The sequence below is a fragment of the Salvelinus alpinus genome, chromosome 9, assembly GCF_045679555.1.
Source record: "Salvelinus alpinus chromosome 9, SLU_Salpinus.1, whole genome shotgun sequence".
Lineage (NCBI taxonomy): Eukaryota > Metazoa > Chordata > Actinopteri > Salmoniformes > Salmonidae > Salvelinus > Salvelinus alpinus.
The window spans coordinates 11,965,156-11,987,889 of NC_092094.1; the positions used below are offsets into that span (position 1 = coordinate 11,965,156).

General features: G+C 40.7%; 2 long non-coding RNA genes, 4 other non-coding genes and 1 pseudogene across 6 annotated transcripts; 2 read left to right on the forward strand and 5 right to left on the reverse strand.

Moving 5' to 3' along the window:
* Positions 1–21,952, forward strand: part of LOC139584396 (two pore channel protein 2-like) — a 31,788-nt pseudogene extending 9,836 nt beyond the window's left edge.
* On the forward strand, positions 765–2,373 carry LOC139584317 (uncharacterized). The gene is made up of 2 exons (XR_011676750.1): positions 765–853; positions 1,176–2,373. It is a non-coding gene; the product is annotated as an uncharacterized lncRNA (long non-coding RNA).
* LOC139584318 (uncharacterized) lies at positions 1,941–2,523 on the reverse strand. Its single transcript, XR_011676751.1, has 2 exons — positions 2,295–2,523; positions 1,941–2,059 (listed from the first exon to the last, which is right to left on the reverse strand). It is a non-coding gene; the product is annotated as an uncharacterized lncRNA (long non-coding RNA).
* On the reverse strand, positions 3,953–4,024 carry trnap-agg (transfer RNA proline (anticodon AGG)). Its single transcript has one exon. It is a non-coding gene; the product is annotated as a tRNA-Pro (tRNA).
* On the reverse strand, positions 7,424–7,495 carry trnap-ugg (transfer RNA proline (anticodon UGG)). The gene has a single exon. It is a non-coding gene; the product is annotated as a tRNA-Pro (tRNA).
* Positions 13,499–13,570, reverse strand: trnap-agg (transfer RNA proline (anticodon AGG)). The gene has a single exon. It is a non-coding gene; the product is annotated as a tRNA-Pro (tRNA).
* trnap-ugg (transfer RNA proline (anticodon UGG)) lies at positions 17,230–17,301 on the reverse strand. Its single transcript has one exon. It is a non-coding gene; the product is annotated as a tRNA-Pro (tRNA).
* Positions 21,953–22,734: the final 782 nt, after the last annotated feature.

The window sequence follows — 22,734 nt, forward strand, 5'->3', positions numbered from 1 at the left end:
TCTGGGACCTTGATATGCTTTTTCATGTCATATTCTATTCTATTCTACAGTATATTGAGTGTACAACACTTAGTAAGCTTGTTTCATGAAGTAGAAATGTCATCTGACTCTTCTGTCCTGATATGTTTTGCATCATTTGTGTTGTAGACTATGAGAATCAGAAAACTTTTTCGGTCATTCTACCTCCTTCACAACTCATAATTGATGAAGACGTTGAAATGCATCAAAAGAACAATTCCAGAAATAACAAGGTAATGGTATAGAATTGAGTCAAATGATTAGTGAGTACAGAAATGCACAAGGTCCTTCATTTTGGCTGACTATAGGGCTTTCTTCTTCTCTCCAGTGAGATCTTACTAGTGGTTCTCCACCTGTGTGTCTTCACCATGTTTGGAATGCTGCGTTTTGCAAATGTAGAGGTACAGTAACATCCCCAGTATCTGTTTATTGATTGGATAGTGTGAACACTACTATAATGGTTGTGTTTTTTGAGCGGTTAAGCCCTTGGGCCTTTTTTGTAATTATCTGCTCATTTTAGTTTTCTGGAGATTTATTTGATGAGAATATTTGTTTATTTTTTATTTCATCTTTATTTAACCAGGAAGTGCCATTGAGGTCAGAAGACCACTTCCTCAAGGGAGACCTTGCCAAGAAGGGCAGGTCAGTGAAAACACATAGAACATTCTAATCACAGTGCATAGTCTACATAGCAAGTAGTGATTGTTCTTATGTGATACCTGCTCTGATTGTTCTAGAACCAAGAGAAGAACATGGAATGGGAGTTCTATTTCAAAATCCTCTCGGTCTCTTACGTCTCTTTTGGTTCTTCTCACAACTGATAACAACCCTGACGGTAGGCTTATTCAATACCCGTTTTTCATATGCTAGTGTAGATTTAAATGTATCACTGCTGTAAGTCAAAGTGGATGAGCTTTACATTTTAAACATGGCATGTTTTTCTCTGCTCTAACGTGATGACGCCAGCTTACACTTTAAACAGTTGTCTGTATTCTTCATCCTCTTCAGTGGATTTGGTGGGAGTTTGTTTGACGTGTTTCTGTACCATTGCGTTGATTACAATAAAATGTAGATAAATATATTTCATAAACTGTTTGAATTGATTCAATCTGTATGTTCAATAAATGCTTACTTTACATGTTATCACTCTATTGTAGGAACGTACATCCTGATGAACCTGCTGACTGCCATCATATACAACCAGTTTAGAGGATACTTAGTGGTGAGTAACTGGCTTGTTGTCGACTGTACTCCACAAAGTTAACAACTATTTAGGTAAGTGGGTAGGGAGTGTCGTAAGTGGGTAGTCAATTTCCCACAGTGAGTGGTGGGTATGAGTATGTGAGTGGTGTTGATCATGATACCTGGAGGGGTCAGTGTCTCCTGACCCCTCCTGTCTCAGCCTCCAGTATTTTTGCTGCAGTAGTTTATGTGTCGGGGGGCTAGGGTCAGTTGTTATATCTGGAGTATTTCTCCTGTCTTATCCGATGTCCTGTGTGAATTTATGTATGTTCTCTCTAATTCTCTCTCTCTCTTTTTCTCTCTCTCTCTGAGGACCTGAGTCCTAGGACCATGCCTCAGGACTACCTGGCCTGATGACTCCTTGCTGTCTCCAGTCCACCTGGCCGTGCTGAGGCTCCAGTTTCAACTGTTCTGCCTGCGGCTATGGAACACTGACCTGCTCACCGGATGTGCTACCTGTCCCAGACCTGCTGTTTTCAACTCTCTAGAGACAGCAGGAGCGGTAGAGATACTCTGAATGATCGGCGATGAAAAGCCAACTGACATTTACTCCTGAGGTGCTGACCTGTTGCACCATCGACAACCACTGTCAAGTTGTCTAGGTGTTATAATTATTTCAGCTCTGCCCAAACTTGAAAACGGCTTGCTCAACCCGTGAAGGATGCAAAGGGACAACTCAATTCCTTTCCAGTGTTTTATTATGGTTTTGATGCCATTTGTTGAATATGTTGAAACAGTTGATTTGTTGAATAGAGTAGTTGAATGACAGAGGAATAAGGAATAGGAATAGGTTGATAACCTTAAACAGAGAATAAACATGCATTATTTTACACTAAACAATGCATGACACAGCAACAAAGCATGGCTTTGAATAAAGTAAACGTTTAAACAATTTAATCTAGCACTTCTAGCAATTACTTCTGCAGTCAGAAAATATCCACAACAAAAGAAGTCACCACTCCTACCAGAGTTAAACATGTAAATTGTGCTAAGCACTGGATGCAACATAATAAATAATTCCAAACATTACATACCAGTTGCGTCTTTAGGGTTGAACAATGAGCTGTGTGTATGTTGAGGACCAAACATTTTATACCCATGCTTATCTGCCAGGTGCGCATGTAAAAGTAGTCCCTCCAGAAATCCTGGCTCAATTTTTTAGTTCCACCCGTGTTTTTGGGTTATCTGCCCTCTTGAGGCCTGGAGTTCTTTAAAGGAAGAGCTGCCATTGTGCTCATGTTTTGAGTGTTCTGTTTTTTGACGCAACAACCACTGTGATTATTATTTTTTGACCCTGCTGGTCATATATTAACATTTGAACATCTTGGCCATGTTCTGTTATAATCTCCACCCGGCACAGCCAGAAGAGGACTGGCCACCCCTCATAGCCTGGTTCCTCTCTAGGTTTCTTCCTAGGTTCTGGCCTTCCTAGGGAGGTTTTCCTAGCCACCGTGCTTCTACGCCTGCATTGCTTGCTGATTGGGGTTTTAGGCTGGATTTCTGTACAGTACTTTGTGACATCAGCTGATGTAAGAAGGGCTTTATAAATACATATGATTGATAACTCTTTATTTAGCAGATGTCAATCCAGACATCCATTCTGAGGAGGAATTTGGGCGTCAGGGCAGCTGTCAGAGCCAGGAACCTTCCTTCTCTGAGGATGTTACTGTGTAAGAAAGAACCCCTTTGTGGTGTTTATTTTATTCATATACAACAGCAAAATGGTGGAGCGCTTTCTGTATGTATAAAATAATATCTATTGTGTTCCAGTGAGTGTGTTATTGTCCAGACAGTCCTGAAGGTGATGAGGAGAGTTCAGATGAAAGGTTATTACAGAGATGCCATCATGAAGGTGAGATGGTTCCCACCTTACCTGAAACAACATACTGTAATACATAGCGTTAAAAAACGTTATGTTTTATGAAGTTATATATGTACATGGCCACACCTCTGAATTGTGAACACTTTTGGTACGTCAAAAGATTCTAAAAGTGTAATTTCCTCAGAAAGCGTCACAGTCATCCAGTGGCTTCATCCCCAGGGAGGCCTTCCAGAGACTGTTTGATGAGCTGGACAAGGACAGGATCAAACAGGTATTTATATTTTATCTCTACGACAATGTTCAGTTCTTCAAAACTATGCAGTTGGCAGACTGTCAATCTAACTCCAAGCAGACTTTCATCATTTGCCTTTGTGCTTGCATTTGCAACGGAAGCAAACATTTAGACAGAAGCAAACTTGAAAAGTTATTGTGAAAGGAGATTGAACAGCGAATTGAAGTCATTGTTTTCCTCTGTAGCATCCTCCGTTGCCTGAGTACTCGTCTAAGTTCCTGCACAAGGTTCAGTATATCTTCAGTCAGCATTATGTCACTGTGGTGGGGAATGTTGCCCTGGCCAATGTTGTCTGCATCTGTGTGAGTTCACAATGTCACAATATTTAATGAATTAACTTAGATGTTTTTGTTTCTGCTTGATCCTAATAGCTCTTAGTTACGACACTAGCCTGGAATCATAACTGACATGCTTTGTTTCACCATAAGAATATTGAAACAGCGCTTATCAGTTAAGATTCCAGGCTACTTATTCACAGTAATATTGTTGATAGAGATGCTTTAATCAATGTACACTACTATGCTTTGTACACTATGTGGGCCTGTTCATACTGTAAGTCATTTGATAACTTAAAAGGAGGGCTCGTCCGGGATTTGAACCCGGGACCTCTCGCACCCTAAGCGAGAATCATACCCCTAGACCAACGAGCCTGTCATACTGTCAGCAACCAAGAGTTTAAATTCCACTGCATGCCACATGTATAAGGAAATCCTCTCAAGTTAGTGCTGTTGCATGCTCAGTAAAACTGCTCAGAGACTGCCACCTAGTGGCTGTTCTGTACTCTGCACAAACACAGACATGTTGATCAAATGGAAACAGATAGAGGACTCATCATGGATATAACGCATTTTAGAATGGATATTGCTATTGAGGGCTTCCACCATTTTAAATTAGTCAACTGGGTGGCTATTCCTATGAGTTGAGAGCAATCAGCCAATGAAGAAGAAGACAAATTACTACATTAAAATGTAGATAGCCTCAATGGCGCTGCCCATGCTGTCACATACACAAAGATAAGTCCTCTATCTGTCTCTGTTCGATTGGAAAGGCAGTATTGGAAAAGCAGATTCGGTTGGAAAGGCAATAGATATAGTCCCTTACCCATTTTGTTCACCTTCTTTGCATTTGATGTCTCTAGTCTAAAAATAAGTGTTTATTCAGAAATTACGGGGGTGCATTGTATCCCATTTTATTTTTTAGAAAATGTGTAAAGTCAAAGGTCATGTACTGTATATGCATGTATTAAGTCTACTGTATATGCATGTATTAAGTCTACTGTATATGCATGTATTAAGTCCACTGTATATGCATGTATTAAGTCCACTGTATATGCATGTATTAAGTCCACTGTATATGCATGTATTAAGTCTACTGTATATGCATGTATTAAGTCCACTGTATATGCATGTATTAAGTCCACTGTATATGCATGTATTAAGTCTACTGTATATGCATGTATTAAGTCTACTGTATATGCATGTATTAAGTCCACTGTATATGCATGTATTAAGTCCACTGTATATGCATGTATTAAGTCCACTGTATATGCATGTATTAAGTCTACTGTATATGCATGTATTAAGTCCACTGTATATGCATGTATTAAGTCCACTGTATATGCATGTATTAAGTCCACTGTATATGCATGTATTAAGTCCACTGTATATGCATCTAAGCGTCATCAATGTTCCTCCAGACTCTCCTGGTGATTGACTGTGAGTAGAATCTCTGAACGAGACAACTACTATTTAGAGGCTTAATATTTAAGGCCATTTGAATGTAAAATGTACTACAAGTAGTAGTTACAAGTAGACATTAGTTACTGCACCTGCAGTGCACTGCCGACATGACTGACTCATGTATAGCAGGTAAGGGTCTTGCACAGTTTATGTCAATAGCTCCGTGCAATTCACAGACTTTATAATTTATCTTTGTCACAGGAGGTTGGTGGCACCTTAATTGGGGAGGACCGGCCCGTGGTAATGGCTGCAGGGGAATCGGTGGAATGGTATCAAATACATCAAACACATGGTTTGATGCCATTCAATTTGCTCCTTTCCAATCATTATTATGAACCGTCCTCCCCTCAACAGCCTCCACTGATCTGTTTTTCAGACAATCAACTGTTTCTTCATCCTTTACTACCTGCTGGAGATGGTGCTGAAGGTGGTAGCATTTGGCTGGACAGGATATATGTCCTATGGGAGTAACGTATTTGATGGATCTCTCACAGTTCTTTCACTGGTAGGTGCAGTTCAGTATTATATACTGTATGTAAGGATAATGCAGGGTCCATTTTGAAGCATGGGCAATAAAGACAAGGTTCTAGTTGATGTATCTATATTACCGTCTGTCACACAATTCAAAGTCACTGGTTGACATTACGACACTGTTACATTATATTCCATACTGACTGGATATTGTTTAATATCTCTGTTTTATCAAAGGGCCTACAGACATCCATATTTGCTACTTACAGTCTACCATTTTCCTATTGGTAAGATTTTTCTCCTCACTTTGTTTGAGATCTTTCAATATACTAACTCACTTAGGACAACCCTAAAGACATCTATCACATATGTTCTCAAAAGGTGGGCTCATCTGGGATTTAAACCCAGGACTACTCACACCCTAAGCGAGAAGCATAGACTTAAACCAACAAGCCTGTTTAGGGAAACCCACCCTATCGTTACAATTTTCCAATCCCCTTCTCCTCATAAGCCTGTGAGTTAACTTCCAGAATCTGTGATGTGGCAGGTTTTTGCAATTAGACTGTCCTCTAGTGGTAACTGACACTTTTGGGAAGTTTTACAAAGACTGAATGCACAAAACATTAGGAACACCTGCTCTTTCCATGACATAGACTTAACAGGTCTGTCATAGACTGTATGTAGTCTGTCATGTGGACTGTGTGTAGTCTGTAAGTCATTTGACTTCTTAAAAGGAGGTCTCGTCCGGGATTTGTATCACATCCGGCCGTGATTTGGAGTCGCATTGGGTGGTGCACAATTGGCCCAGCGTCGTCCGGGTTTTGCCAGGTATTGCCGTCAATGTAAATAAGAATTTGTTCTTAAATGACTTGCCTAGTTAAATAAAGGTTACATAACAAATCGAAATAAATAGTCTGTGTGTACAAAACATTATGAACTCTTGATGATGCTCTTTCCATGACATAGACTGATCAGGTGAATCCAGCTGAAGTCTATGATCCCATATTGATGTCACCTGTTAAATTCAGTTCAATCAGTGTAGATGAAGGGGAGGAGACAGGTTAAAGAAGGAGTTTTAAGCCCTGAGATATATTCTGTTTGTGTGCCATTCAGAGGGTGAATGGACAAGACAAAATATTGAAGTGCCTTTGAATGGGGTATGATAGTAGGTGCCAGGCACACCGGTCTGAGTGTGACAAGAACTGCAACGCTGCTGTTTTGTTCACTCTCAACAGTTTCCCGTGTGTGTCAAGAATGGTCCGCCACCCAAAGGACATCCAACCAACTTGACACAACTGTGGGAATCATTGGAGTCAACATGGGACAGCATCCCTGTGGAACACTTTCGACACCCTGTAGAGTCCATGCCTCTGACGAATTGAGTCTTTTCTGATGGCAAAAGGGAATGCAACTCAATATTAGGAAGGTGCTCCTATTGTTTAGTACACTCAGTGTACAGTACATTGTCAGATTTGCAAATAAAACCATTGTCTGTGGTAGACATCTTTCTTAAGTTATCATTTGCATTCTGAGGACTGAGGCCTATCCAGGACTATAGTGTTACAGCTGCAAATAAAACCATATGGAAGATCCTCCCTGGTTGACAGATAAGAGTATTTATCTAATTAGGCTTGCCAGTTATACGACTGGTCGTTCGGCTACTTCTCACAATACAAACATAGTTGACATTGGTGTCCTGTGAGCCTGCTCTTTGTTCTAGAAACCTATACATGACTGATTGTCACTGTTTCTGCTGAATATGGACAGTCATCTCCACTTTCCCAAGTAGCCTATCATCGTCTTGGACAGTACAACGAGCCTGTAGTGTTCAGAAAAGAAGGGCTCGTCCGGGATTTGAACCCGGGACCTCTCGCACCCAAAGCGAGAATCATACCCCTAGACCAACGAGCCTTGCTGAAAGAAAGGTAAACACAGACTAAAATTTGTGCTTCCCTTCTGCCCTGTCACTGATGTCAAGCGTGTGTGAAATCTGAGGCGTGTCCTTAGTGAAACTTTGTTACTTTACTCACCTCTAGTGGTGATGATGTATACTGCATCATCACTATAGTAAAGTTCTGACCTGTAGAAATGTATATTTGTCAGATATACGAGGCCATATATCGTATTATATATTGTATATATTGCCTCTGATGTATAACCCAATGATATCTTGTCCAAGGCGTATTCAACACAAATGAGCTGATAAATCCAGTAGAACTGGAGCAGTTCCCCACTCTGTTCCCTGCTTCAACATTGATTGTCAGATGTCTTTTTTTACCCGCTGTACCGACGTTGTGCCTCTCTTGTTACCTGTTTATTCCTGATTAAATGTTGACTCCCCGTACCTGCTTCTCATCTCCACCGTTGATCCTTACAAAGTTACCACAAAATCTAAATGAATAAACATATGGTGTACAACACATTAGGAACACCTTCCTGATATTGAGTTGCACCCCCTTTTGTCCTCAGAACAGTTCAAGATGTTCAAACGTTCATAGATGGCCAGCATGGTCAAATAATCATCACTGTTCAGGGTTCCATCGCCGCAAGCAGAACAGTTGAAACTGGATCAGCAGCACGACAAGGTAGCATGTCTGGTGAAAAGGTCAGGGTTCCATAGCCACAGGAAGTTGGCTGGATGTCCTTTGGATGGTGGACCATTCTTAATACACAAGTGTAACTGCTGAGCGTAAAAAACTCAGCAGCGCTGCAGTTCTTGACACACTCAAACCAGTGCTCCCGGAACGTACTACCATACCCCGTTCAAAGGCACTTCAATCAACCTGTAATATGGAGAGGACAGACTTTGGCATCATTAAAACTGAAGACTGTTAGTTTATCAAATCAATTCTCTGTAATTATTATTACTTGATTATTCTAATCATGCAAATGTAATTAACTAGGAAGTCGGGGCACAAAGGAAAATATTCAGATTACAAAGTTATAATTTTCCTAATATCCTAATCAATTGTCTTCAAATTAATGAATTATTCTTTACTTCACGTTAGTCTCATTACAAACGTCATAAATTGTTGGTTATCTGCACGAACCCAGTCTTCACTAAGAATCATCCATACATTAATTGTCTCAAACATTTATTTATTAACTTACTAAATAATTACAGAAATGCACACACAAACAAACAAAGTAGATATGGTTACAAGGAAATGATAGGGGATGTGCCCTAGTGGGCTAAACCGGCATGGCGGCTAGGTAGACAAAGGGACTGAGAAGGGCGCGAAAGATAAAAGACACTACACAGTTGATAATTCTAACAATTGAAATGCTAATCCTTTGCACATGAACGCTCACTCATTCGGGAATAATTGCAATACAAATATATATATTTACGCTCAGTGTGTCGTCGTGATCTCTGTAGGAAAGTTTGTTTCTTTTGGAGAGTTTGTTCGCACTCTCTCTCTCTTCCGTGGTTAGAATGGATAGTTCCATTCAGAGTCCCATTCAGAAATGTTGTTATAGAATACATGTTTCGGCGGTTGTCGGCCTTCGCATTCAATGGTATAGAATTCCTAGCTGCAGGCTCTGCCTCTGAAACCAGCTCTATACCTGTAGGTCCCCTTTCCGCCTGTCTTCCTGTCCTGCTCTGCATCTGAACCCAGCTCCATACCTGTAGGTCCTCTGTCCGCCTGTCTACCTGTCCTGCTCTGCATCTGAACCCAGCTCCATACCTGTAGGTTCCCTGTCTACCTGTCCTGCTCTGCCTCTGAACCCAGCTCCATACCTGTAGGTTCCCTGTCTACCTGTCCTGCTCTGCCTCTGAACCCAGCTCCATACCTGTAGGTCCCCTGTCTTCCTGTCCTGCTCTGCATCTGAACCCAGCTCCATACCTGTAGGTTCCCTGTCTACCTGTCCTGCTCTGCATCTGAACCCAGCTCCCTACCTGTAGGTCTCCTGTCTACCTCTCCTGCTCTGCATCTGAACCCAGCTCCATACCTGTAGGTCTCCTGTCTACCTGTCCTGTTCGGCTTTCCCCATGGGAGATCCCTCTGAAGAACTCTTTTTGGTTCCAGGAAGAACCGTTTTGGTTCCAGGTAGAACCTTTTGGAATCCATGTATAACTCTTTCCACAGAGGGTTCCTCATTAGACCTCAAATGGTTCTGCATGGAACCAAAAAGGGTTCGACCTGGGACCAAAAAGGGTTCTACCTGGGACGAAAAAGGGTTCTACCTGGATCCGAAAAGAGTTCTACTATAGGGACAGCCTAAGATTCCTTTTGGAACCCTTTTTTCTAAGAGTATAGATTACTAGGCACATCATAGGCTACATGACATCTTAATTTACTGCTGTGAGGATCAGTAGCCTATTTGTTGGAAGGGATTCCTCCTTACTCTTTTTGTAGAGGTACCTGATACGTCATGAGGAGTTTTTGAACTGTAAATGGCTGGTGGCCTACATGGTGGTCATCTCAGTGTCTGTCATTGACTGGACCTTGACCTTGAACATGGCTTGTGATGACGTAAGCAAAGTCACATGTATACCCCTTTATAATCTCTCCTCTGGGACCTTGATATGCTTTTTCATGTCATCATATTCTATTCTATTCTACAGTATATTTAGTGTACAACACTTAGTAAGCTTGTTTCATGAAGGAGAAATGTCTTCTGACTCTTCTGTCCTGATATGTTTTGCATCATTTGTGTCGTAGACTATGAGAATCAGAAAACTTTTTCGGTCATTCTACCTCCTTCACAACTCATAATTGATGAAGAAGACGTTGAAATGCATCAAAAGAACAATTCCAGAAATAACAAGGTAATGGTATTGAATTGAGTCAAATGATTAGTGAGTACAGAAATGCACAAGGTCCTTCATTTTGGCTGACTATAGGGCTTTCTAATTCTCTCCAGTGTGATCTTACTAGTGGTTCTCCACCTGTGTGTCTTCACCATGTTTGGAATGCTGCCGTTTGCAAAGGGAGAGGTACAGTAACATCCCCAGTATCTGTTTATTGATTGGATAGTGTAAACACTACTATAATGGTTGTGTTTTTTGAGCGGTTAAGCCCTTGGGCCTTTTTTGTAATTATCTGCTCATTTTAGTTTTCTGGAGATTTATTTGATGAGAATATTTGTTTATTTTTTATTTCATCTTTATTTAACCAGGAAGTGCCATTGAGGTCAGAAGACCTGTTTTTTTTAAGGGAGACCTTGCCAAGAAGGGCAGGTCAGTGAAAACACATAGAACATTCTAATCACAGTGCATAGTCTACATAGCAAGTAGTGATTGTTCTTATGTGATACCTGCTCTGATTGTTCTAGAACCAAGAGAAGAACATGGAATGGGACTTCTATTTCAAAATCCTCTCTCGGTCTCTTACGTCTCTTTTGGTTCTTCTCACAACTGATAACAACCCTGACGGTAGGCTTATTCAATACCCGTTTTTCATATGCTAGTGTAGATTTAAATGTATCACTGCTGTAAGTCAAAGTGGATGAGTTTTTCATTTTGAACATGGCATGTTTTTCTCTGCTCTAACGTGATGACGCCAGCTTACACTTTAAACAGTTGTCTCTGTCTTCTTCATCCTCTTCAGTGGATTTGGTGGGAGTTTGTTTGACGTGTTTCTGTACCATTGCGTTGATTACAATAAAATGTAGATATAAATATATTTCATAAACTGTTTGAATTGATTCAATCTGTATGTTCAATAAATGCTTACTTTACATGTTATCACTCTGTTGTAGGAACGTACATCCTGATGAACCTGCTGACTGCCATCATATACAACCAGTTTAGAGGATACTTAGTGGTGAGTAACTGGCTTGTTGTCGACTGTACTTCACAAAGTTAACAAATATTTAGGTAAGTGGGTAGGGAGTGTCGTAAGTGGGTAGTCAATTTCCCACAGGTATGTGAGTGGTGTTGATCATGATACCTGGAGGGGTCAGTGTCTCCTGATCCCTCCTGTCTCAGCCTCCAGTATTTATGCTGCAGTAGTTTGTGTCGGTGGGCTAGGGTCAGTTGTTATATCTGGAGTATTTCTCCTGTCTTATCTGGTGTCCTGTGTGAATTTAAGTATGCTCTCTCTCTCTCTTTTTCTCTCTCTTTTTCTCTCTCTTTTTCTCTCTCTTTTTCTCTCTCTTTTTCTCTCTCTCTCTCTCTCTCTCTCTCTCTCTCTCTCTCTCTCTCTCTCTCTCTCTCTCTCTCTCTCTCTCTCTCTCTCTCTCTCTCTCTCTCTCTCTCTCTCTCTCTCTCTCTCTCTCTCTCTCTCAGAGGACCTGAGTCCTAGGACCATGCCTCAGGACAACCTGGCCTGATGACTCCTTGCTGTCCCCAGTCCACCTGGCCGTGCTGATGCTCCAGTTTCAACTTTTCTGCCTGCGGCTATGGAACCCTGACCTGTTCACAGGATGTTCTACCTGTCCCAGACCTGCTGTTTTCAACTCTCTAGAGACAGCAGGAGCGGTAGAGATACTCTGAATGATCGGCGATGAAAACCCAACTGACATTTACTCCTGAGGTGCTGACTTGCTGCACCCTCGACAACCACTGTGATTATTATTATTTGACCCTGCTGGTCATATATTAACATTTCAACATCTTGGCCATGTTCTGTTATAATCTCCACCCGGCACAGCCAGAAGAGGACTGGCCACCCCTCATAGCCTGGTTCCTCTCTAGGTTTCTTCCTAGGTTCTGGCCTTCCTAGGGAGCTTTTCCTAGCCACCGTGCTTCTACACCTGCATTGCTTGCTGATTGGGGTTTTAGGCTGGGTTTCTGTACAGCACTTTGTGACATCAGCTGATGTAAGAAGGGCTTTATAAATACATTTGATTGATAACTCTTTATTTAGCAGATGTCAATCCAGACATCCATTCTGAGGAGACATTTGGGCGTCAGGGCAGCTGTCAGAGCCAGGAACCTTCCTTCTCTGAGGATGTTACCGTGTACGAAATAACCCCTTTTTGGTGTTTATTTTATTCATATACAACAGCAAAATCGTGGAGCGCTTTCTGTATGTATAAAATAATATCTATTGTGTTCCAGTGAGTGTGTTATTGTCCAGACAGTCCTGAAGGTGATGAAGAGAGTTCACATGAAAGGTTATTACAGAGATGCCATCATGAAGGTGAGATGGTTCCCACCTTACCTGAAACAACATACTGTAATACATAGCGTTAAAAAACGTATATGTACATGGCCACACCTCTGAATTGTGAACACTTTTGGTACGTCAAAAGATTCTAAAAGTGTAATTTCCTCAAAGCGTCACAGTCATCCAGTGGCTTCATCCACAGGGAGGCCTTCCAGAGACTGTTTGATGAGCTGGACAAGGACAGGATCAAACAGCTATTTATATTTTATCTCTACCACAATGTTCAGTTCTTCAAAACTATGCAGTTGGCAGACTGTCAATCTAACTCCAAGCAGACTTTCATCATTTGCCTTTGTGCTTGCATTTGCAACGGAAGCAAAAATTTAGACAGAAGCAAACCTGAAAAGTTATTGTGAAAGGAGATTGAACAGCGAATTGAAGTCATTGTTTTCCTCTGTAGCATCCTCCGTTGCCTGAGTACTCGTCTAAGTTCCTGCACAAGGTTCAGTATATCTTCAGTCAGCATTATGTCACTGTGGTGGGGAATGCCGTGGTCCTGGCCAATGTTGTCTGCATCTGTGTGAGTTCACAATGTCACAATATTTAATGAATTAACTTAGATGTTTGTGTTTCTGCTTGATCCTAACAGCTCTTAGTTACGACACTAGCCTGGAATCATAACTGACATGCTTTGTTTCACCATAAGAATATTGAAACAGAGCTTATCAGTTAAGATTCCAGGGTACTTATTCACAGTTATATTGTTGATAGAGATGCTTTAGTCAATGTACACTACTATGCTTTGTACACTATGTGGGCCTGTTCATACTGTAAGTCATTTGATAACTTAAAAGGAGGGCTCGTCCGGGATTTGAACCCGGGACCTCTCGCACCCTAAGCGAGAATCATACCCCTAGACCAACGAGCCTGTCATAGCGTCAGCAACCAAGAGTTTAAATTCCACTGCATGCCACATGTATAAGAAATTCCTCTCAAGTTAGTGCTGTTGCATGCTCAGTAAAACTGCTCAGAGACTGCTACCTAGTGGCTGTTCTAGACTCTGCACAAACACAGACATGTTGATCAAATGGAAACAGATAGAGGACTCATCATGGATATAACGCATTTTAGAATGGATATTGCTATTGAGGGCTTTCACCATTTTAAATTAGTCAACTGGGTGGCTATTCCTATGAGTTGAGAGCAATCAGCCAATGAAGAAGAAGACAATTGACTACTTTAAAATGTAGATAGCCTCAATGGCGCTGCCCATGCTGTCAAAGACACAAAGATAAGTCCTCTATCTGTCTCTGTTCGATTGGAAAGGCAGTATTGGAAAAGCAGATTCGGTTGGAAAGGCAATAGATATAGTCCCTTACCCATTTTGTTCACCTTCTCTGCATTTGATGTCTCTAGTCTAAAAATAAGTGTTTATTCAGAAATTACAGGGGTGCATTGTATCCCATTTTATTTTTAGAAAATGTGTAAAGTCAAAGGTCATGTACGGTATATGCATGTATTAAGTCTACTGTATATGCATGTATTAAGTCTACTGTATATGCATGTATTAAGTCTACTGTATATGCATGTATTAAGTCTACTGTATATGCATGTATTAAGTCTACTGTATATGCATGTATTAAGTCTACTGTATATGCATGTATTAAGTCCACTGTATATGCATGTATTAAGTCTACTGTATATGCATGTATTAAGTCTACTGTATATGCATGTATTAAGTCTACTGTATATGCATGTATTAAGTCTACTGTATATGCATGTATTAAGTCCACTGTATATGCATGTATTAAGTCCACTGTATATGCATGTATTAAGTCTACTGTATATGCATGTATTAAGTCTACTGTATATGCATGTATTAAGTCCACTGTATATGCATGTATTAAGTCTACTGTATATGCATGTATTAAGTCCACTGTATATGCATGTATTAAGTCTACTGTATATGCATGTATTAAGTCTACTGTATATGCATGTATTACGTCTACTGTATATGCATGTATTAAGTCTACTGTATATGCATGTATTAAGTCTACTGTATATGCATGTATTAAGTCTACTGTATATGCATGTATTAAGTCTACTGTATATGCATGTATTAAGTCTACAATATATGCATGTATTAAGTCTACTGTATATGCATGTATTAAGTCCACTGTATATGCATGTATTAAGTCCACTGTATATGCATGTATTAAGTCCACTGTATATGCATCTAAGCGTCATCAATGTTCCTCCAGACTCTCCTGGTGATTGACTGTGAGTAGAATCTCTGAACGAGACAACTACTATTTAGAGGCTTAATATTTAAGGCCATTTGAATGTAAAATGTACTACAAGTAGTAGTTACAAGTAGACATTAGTTACTGCACCTGCAGTGCACTGCCGACATGACTGACTCATGTATAGCAGGTAAGGGTCTTGCACAGTTTATGTCAATAGCTCCGTGCAATTCACAGACTTTATAATTTATCTTTGTCACAGGAGGTTGGTGGCACCTTAATTGGGGAGGACCGGCCCGTGGTAATGCCTGGAGGGGAATCGGTGGAATGGTATCAAATACATCAAACACATGGTTTGATGCCATTCAATTTGCTCCTTTCCAATCATTATTATGAACCGTCCTCCCCTCAACAGCCTCCACTGATCTGTTTTTCAGACAATCAACTGTTTCTTCATCCTTTACTACCTGCTGGAGATGGTGCTGAAGGTGGTAGCATTTGGCTGGACAGGATATATGTCCTGTGGGAGTAACGTATTTGATGGATCTCTCACAGTTCTTTCACTGGTAGGTGCAGTTCAGTATTATATACTGTATGTAAGGATAATGCAGGGTCCATTTTGAAGCATGGGCAATAAAGAGAAGATTCTAGTTGATGTATCTATATTACCGTCTGTCACACAAGTCAAAGTCACTGGTTGACATTACGACACTGTTACATTATATTCCATACTGACTGGATATTGTTTAATATCTCTGTTTAATCAAAGGGCCTACAGACATCCATATTTGCTACTTACAGTCTACCATTTTCCTATTGGTAAGATTTTTCTCCTCACTTTGTTTGAGATCTTTCAATATACTAACTCACTTAGGACAACCCTAAATACATCTATCACATATGTTCTCAAAAGGTGGGCTCATCTGGGATTTAAACCCAGGACTACTCACACCCTAAGCGAGAAGCATAGACTTAAACCAACCAGCCTGCTTAGGGAAACCAACCCTATCGTTACAATTTTACCATCCCCTTCTCCTCATAAGCCTGTGAGTTAACTTCCAGAATCTGTGATGTGGCAGGTTTTTGCAATTAGACTGTCCTCTAGTGGTAACTGACACTTTTGGGAAGTTTTACAAAGACTGAATGTACAAAACATTAGGAACACCTGCTCTTTCCATGACATAGACTTAACAGGTCTGTCATGTGGACTGTGTGTAGTCTGTAAGTCATTTGACTTCTTAAAAAGAGGTCTCGTCCGGGATTTGTATCACATCCGGCCGTGATTTGGAGTCGCATTGGGTGATGCACAATTGGCCCAGCGTCGCCCGGGTTTTGCCAGGTATTGCCGTCAATGTAAATAAGAATTTGTTCTTAAATGACTTGCCTAGTTAAATAAAGGTTACATAACAAATCAAAATAAATAGTCTGTGTGTACAAAACATTATGAACACCTGCTCTTTCCATGACATAGACTGATCAGGTGAATCCAGGTGAAGTCTATGATCCCATATTGATGTCACCTGTTAAATTCAGTTCAATCAGTGTAGATGAAGGGGAGGAGACAGTTTAAAGAAGGAGTTTTAAGCCCTGAGATATATTCTGTTTGTGTGCCATTCAGAGGGTGAATGGACAAGACAAAATATTGAAGTGCCTTTGAATGGGGTATGATAGTAGGTGCCAGGCACACCGGTTTGAGTGTGACAAGAACTGCAACGCTGCTGTTTTGTTCCCTCTCAACAGTTTCCCGTGTGTGTCAAGAATGGTCCGCCACCCAAAGGACATCCAACCAACTTGACACAACTGTGGGAATCATTGGAGTCAACATGGGACAGCATCCCTGTGGAACACTTTCGACACCCTGTAGAGTCCATGCCTCTGACGAATTGAGTCTTTTCTGATGGCAAAAGGGAATGCAACTCAATATTAGGAAGGTGTTCCTATTGTTTAGTACACTCAGTGTACAGTACATTGTCAGATTTGCAAATAAAACCATTGTCTGTGGTTGACATCTTTCTTAAGTGCTGTAGGTTATCATTTGCATTCTGAGGACTGAGGCCTGTCCAGGACTATAGTGTTACAACTGCAAATAAAACCATATGGAAGATCCTCCGTGGTTGACAGATAAGAGTATTTATCTAATTAGGCTTGCCAGTTATACGACTGGTCGTTCGGCTACTTCTCACAATACAAACATAGTTGACATTGGTGTCCTGTGAGCCTGCTCTTTGTTCTAGAAACCTATACATGACTGATTGTCACTGTTTCTGCACAGTCATCTCCACTTTCCCAAGTAGCCTATCATTGTCTTGGACAGTACAACGAGCCTGTAGTGTTCAGAAAAGAAGGGCTCGTCCGGGATTTGAACCCGGGACCTCTCGCACCCAAAGCGAGAATCATACCCCTAGACCAACGAGCCTTGTTGAAAGAAAGGTAAACACAGACTCCCTTTCTGCCCTGTCTCTGTTGTTAAGCGTGTGTGAAATCTGAGGCGTGTCCTTAGTGAAACTTTGTTACTTTACTCACCTCTAGTGGTCATGATGTATACTGCATCATCACTATAGTAAAGTTCTGACCTGTAGAAATGTATATTTGTCAGATATACGAGGCCATATATCGTATTATATATTGTATATACTGCCTCTGATGTATAACCCAATGATATCTTGTCCAAGGCATATTCAACACAAATGAGCTGAAATATCCAGTAGAACTATAACCATACCATAGCATATTCCGGAACACTTTACTTGACCCCTTTGTCATATTCATAAGGGCTACATAACACTGTCAAAACCAGTACATAACAGAAGTCATAGCTCTCTGACTGAACTGTATCACAGGATCCCAGACCATGGAGTTCTGACGTCACTCTGGGAGATGGTCCCTCTGGTCAACATGCTGAGTGTATTCCACTTCCGGACGTTCATCCCCAACATTAAGGTAACTTCTCTGAAAAACAACTCAGTCTTTGGAGTCCAACCCTGCCTCGTTGTAACAACTGCTGATTGCTGTTAAAATAGATGTATTACATTTGATTGATTGATGTCATCAGTTCCCCCTAATAATTGTGTCATATTCCTCTAAAGCTCATGGTTCTGTTTGCCAGCAGCATGGTTGACCTGGTGAAAAACCTCAGAGCCTCTGCCGGTATATTAGTGGTGAGAAACTCAAGTGGCTGTTGTTTTGTTTGGGTTGTTTTCTTGTGTGTAGTAGAGACAGAGCTGTTGAACTGGTACGATTGTAAAGAAGTGTCGTCTTTGTTTGCAGGTGGTTTATTGTGTATTTGCTGTGCTTGGGGTCTGGTTGTTCAAAGGCTCTATCATAGCACCTGCTAGTAACCTGAGCTATGAAGAAAATATGATGTCTCAGAAATCACAGCTTTTAATCGAGCATCAACAATAAACTACCTATTTCCTATAAACAACCTATTTCCTGCCTACATGTGTTATCTATTTCTTACAGCACTACCGCCGACTCCAGTATCATGACAATGACTGTAAACAAAACTCTACAATGTGGTTCTTATGAACAGCTTGGCTACTGGTCAAACAACTTTGATGACTTTGCAGAGAGTATCACTCAACTTAAGTTACCATAAAATCTAAATGAACAAACATATGGTGTACAAAACATTAGGAACACCTTCCTAATATTCAGTTGCACCACCTTTTGCCATCAGCACAGTTCGTCGGGGCTTGGACTCGTCAAGGTGTCGAAAGCATTCCACAGGGATGCTGGCCCATGTTGACTCCAATGCTTCCCACAGTTGTGTCAAATCAAATCAAATTACATCAAATGTATTTATTAAGTAATTTTTACATCAGCAGATGTCACAAAGTGCTTACACAGAAACCTAACATAAACCTTCAGAGAGCAAACAATGCAGATGTCTCCGGGTGGAGATAAGAGTACGTGTCCATTAAGGCCAGATTGTTCATCAAGATGTTCAAATGTCCATAGATGACCAGCATGGTCAAATAATCATCACTGTGGTTGTAGAGGGTGTAACAGGTCAGCACTCAAAGGTCGAGAAAGCAGGTGCTGTAGAAAGAGAGAGAGGGAGAGAGAAAGGGAGGGTGGAAAACAGCAGGTCTGGGACAAGGTAGCATGTCCGGTGAACAGGTCAGGGTTCCAGGGTCAGGGTTCCAGGCAGAACAGTTGAAACTGGATCAGCAGCACGACAAGGTAGCATGTCTGGTGAAAAAGTCAGGATTCCATAGTCACAGGAAGTTGGCTGGATGTCCTTTGGGTGGTGGACCATTTTTAATACACAAGGGAAAATGTAAAAGCGTAAAAAACTCAGCAGCATTGCAGTTCTTGACACACTCAAACCGGTGCTCCTGGCACGTACTACCATACCCCGTTCAAAGGCACTTCAGTCTTTTGTCTTTCCCATTCACCCTCTGAATCCTAATGTTCCTAATGTTTTGTACACTCAGTCTATATGGTACTTTAGTACATTTTGTCAACCTTGCATTACTGGTATTGATGGGATTTATAGTAATGGCTTTCTGCTTTCATGTATCCTGTATTTTCAGTCTGCTCTGGTTCTATACAACATCATGATGATGAACAACTGGAATGTCTTTCTGGATGGATAGGCCAGATACACCACTGAGTGTTAAGTAAGTCAATTTGCTATAAAAATTACTTTGGTTATTCTAGTCTATTCTATCATGTGAGCATTTGAAGAAATGGGTGACTGACAGAGAGGTGATGCTTGTATTTGGTTTGTGTTCCCCGATCCAGGTCGTCCAAGCTCTACTTCATAGCCTGGTGGTTGACCTCCTCTGGCATGTGGGTCAACCTGTTTATAGCTGTAACGTTCGTCGTCGGAATGAGACCAAAGCGCAGCGTGGAAAGTCTTCATAATTTGATGTTCACAAAAACACTCCAACAAAAGGAGAAACCGAAAGCGCACAGTTCTGTCAGGGAAACAACCTAAACAGAAAACAACACCCCACAAAACCCAAACGGAAAATGACAACTTATATATGATCCCCAATCAGAGACAACGATAGACAGCTGCCTCTGATTGGGAACCACACACACTGCAAAACAACAAAGAAATAAAAAACATAGATTTTCCCACCCGAGTCACACCCTGACCTAACCAAACATAGAGAATAAATAAGGATCTCTAAGGTCAGGGCGTGACAATAGCTCTGATCCTGGAGGTAGGGTCACTACACTGTTTGTTGATATGTTTTTTTTACAACGTGATAACACCTTTTTTTTTTTTTTACAGTCTTAAAATTGCCATATATATTTTGTTGTTGTTGACGTTTTTAATCAGACTTTCACATTTCTTATCTGAATCCAGAACTTCATCTACAAGTGGGACAGAAACCATGGATGCCCAAACCGTGATACTGTGAGGACAGACTTGCAGACTACCATCCAGCTGATGTTCAGGTAGGACCAGGAACACCAGTGTTTTTAGAACAGGTTTTAGCTTTGGCTTTTATTTTGGCTTTGTGTTTTTGGGTCTGCCCTGAACAGGTTTTAGCTTTGGCTTTTATTTTGTCTTTGTGTTTTTGGGTCTGCCCTGAATAGGTTTTAGCTTTGGCTTTTATTTTGGCTTTGTGTTTTTGGGTCTGCCCTGAACAGGTTTTAGCTTTGGCTTTTATTTTGGCTTTGTGTTTTTGGGTCTGCCCTGAACAGGTTTTAGTTGTGGCTTTTATTTTGGCTTTGTGTTTTTGGGTCTGCCCTGAACAGGTTTTAGCTTTGGCTTTTATTTTGGCTTTGTGTTTTTGGGTCTGCCCTGAACAGGTTTTAGTTGTGGCTTTTATTTTGGCTTTGTGTTTTTGGGTCTGCCCTGAACAGGTTTTAGCTTTGGCTTTTATTTTGTCATTGTGTTTTTGGGTCTGCCCTGAACAGGTTTTAGTTGTGGCTTTTATTTTGTCATTGTGTTTTTGGGTCTGCCCTGAACAGGTTTTAGCTTTGGCTTTTATTTTGGCTTTGTGTTTTTGGGTCTGCCCTGAACAGGTTTTAGTTGTGGCTTTTATTTTGGCTTTGTGTTTTTGGGTCTGCCCTGAACAGGTTTTAGCTTTGGCTTTTATTTTGTCATTGTGTTTTTGGGTCTGCCCTGAACAGGTTTTAGTTGTGGCTTTTATTTTGTCATTGTGTTTTTGGGTCTGCCCTGAACAGGTTTTAGCTTTGGCTTTTATTTTGGCTTTGTGTTTTTGGGTCTGCCCTGAACAGGTTTTAGTTGTGGCTTTTATTTTGGCTTTGTGTTTTTGGGTCTGCCCTGAACAGGTTTTAGCTTTGGCTTTTATTTTGTCATTGTGTTTTTGGGTCTGCCCTGAACAGGTTTTAGTTGTGGCTTTTATTTTGGCTTTGTGTTTTGGGGTCTGCCCTGAACAGGTTTTAGTTGTGGCTTTTATTTTGGCTTTGTGTTTTGGGGTCTGCCCTGAACAGGTTTTAGCTTTGGCTTTTATTTTGTCATTGTGTTTTTGGGTCTGCCCTGAACAGGTTTTAGTTGTGGCTTTTATTTTGGCTTTGTGTTTTGGGGTCTGCCCTGAACAGGTTTTAGCTCTCCTTTTGACTTGGCATTCATGACGTTGTAGGTGGGCTATGCTATGGCTTTGCTCTGTGTTTTGGTCCTGCCATTAGTGTTAAGGAATTGAGTTGATGATTGGCCACAGTATGCGCTGGGCCTTTTGGCAGACCTGAGCTGTCTCAGCAGCCACTGCACTTGATTACATTATCTGTCAACACACAGGAAGTGTGCTCCTGGCATTATGTAATATGGAACTCTCTGTACTGTTGCCAAGTTTGTCATTTCAGATATGAAAGGAATGGACCGATTTCATACAGGTTATATATCCTAGGCCGGGTTACTGTAAAGCACTTTGTGACAACTGCTGTCAGCTGATGTTAAAAGGGCTTTATAAATATATTTGATTGATTGATTCACATACTGTACCCTCTAAGGTTTGCCTTTGTGTTTTGACTCCTAGTTTTTTAGACAACAGATAGCAGAGCCTACTGAAGAGAAAGTTGTCACAAAACTGCATGCCCACCCACACCTTCAACACCTAACTATGTCACTGGATAAAATATAGATATTGGGTGTAATGGAAGCGGGTTCCCGGTTATTGCTTTAATTGAGGTTCTATGAATGAACTTTTGCGTTGTTTCCTGATTGGATCAAAAGACTGTTTTACTGACTCTGAAAGACAATATTGTCCGATATAACATCACCTGTTGAGTGCTTTAACCTGTCTGACTCTGGGGTTCCGCTAGCGGAACTCCTCCCACATTCCACTGAAAAGCCAGAGCGCGAAATTCAAAAAGTATATTTTTTTGAAATATTTAACTTTCACACATTAACAAGTCCAATACAGCAAATGAAAGATACACATCTTGTGAATCCAGCCAACATGTCTGATTTTTTAAATGTTTTACAGCGAAAACACCACGTATATTTATGTTAGCTCACCACCAAATACAAAAAAAGACAGACATTTTTCACAGCACAGGTAGCATGCACAAAACCAACATAACTAACCAAGATCCAACCAAACTAACCTAGAAACAACTTCATCAGATGACAGTCCTATAACATGTTACACAATAAATTGATGTTTTGTTCGAAAAATTTGCATATTTGAGGTATAAATCAGTTTTACATTTCAGCTACCATCACAGCTACCGTCAAAAATAGCACCGAAGCAGCCAGAGTAATTATAGAGACCAACGTGAATTACCTAAATACTCATCATAAAACATTTCTGAAAAATCGATGGTGTACAGCAAATTAAAGACAAACATCTTGTGAATCCAGCCAATATTTCCGATTTTTTAAGTGTTTTACAGCGAAAACACAATATAGCATTATATTAGC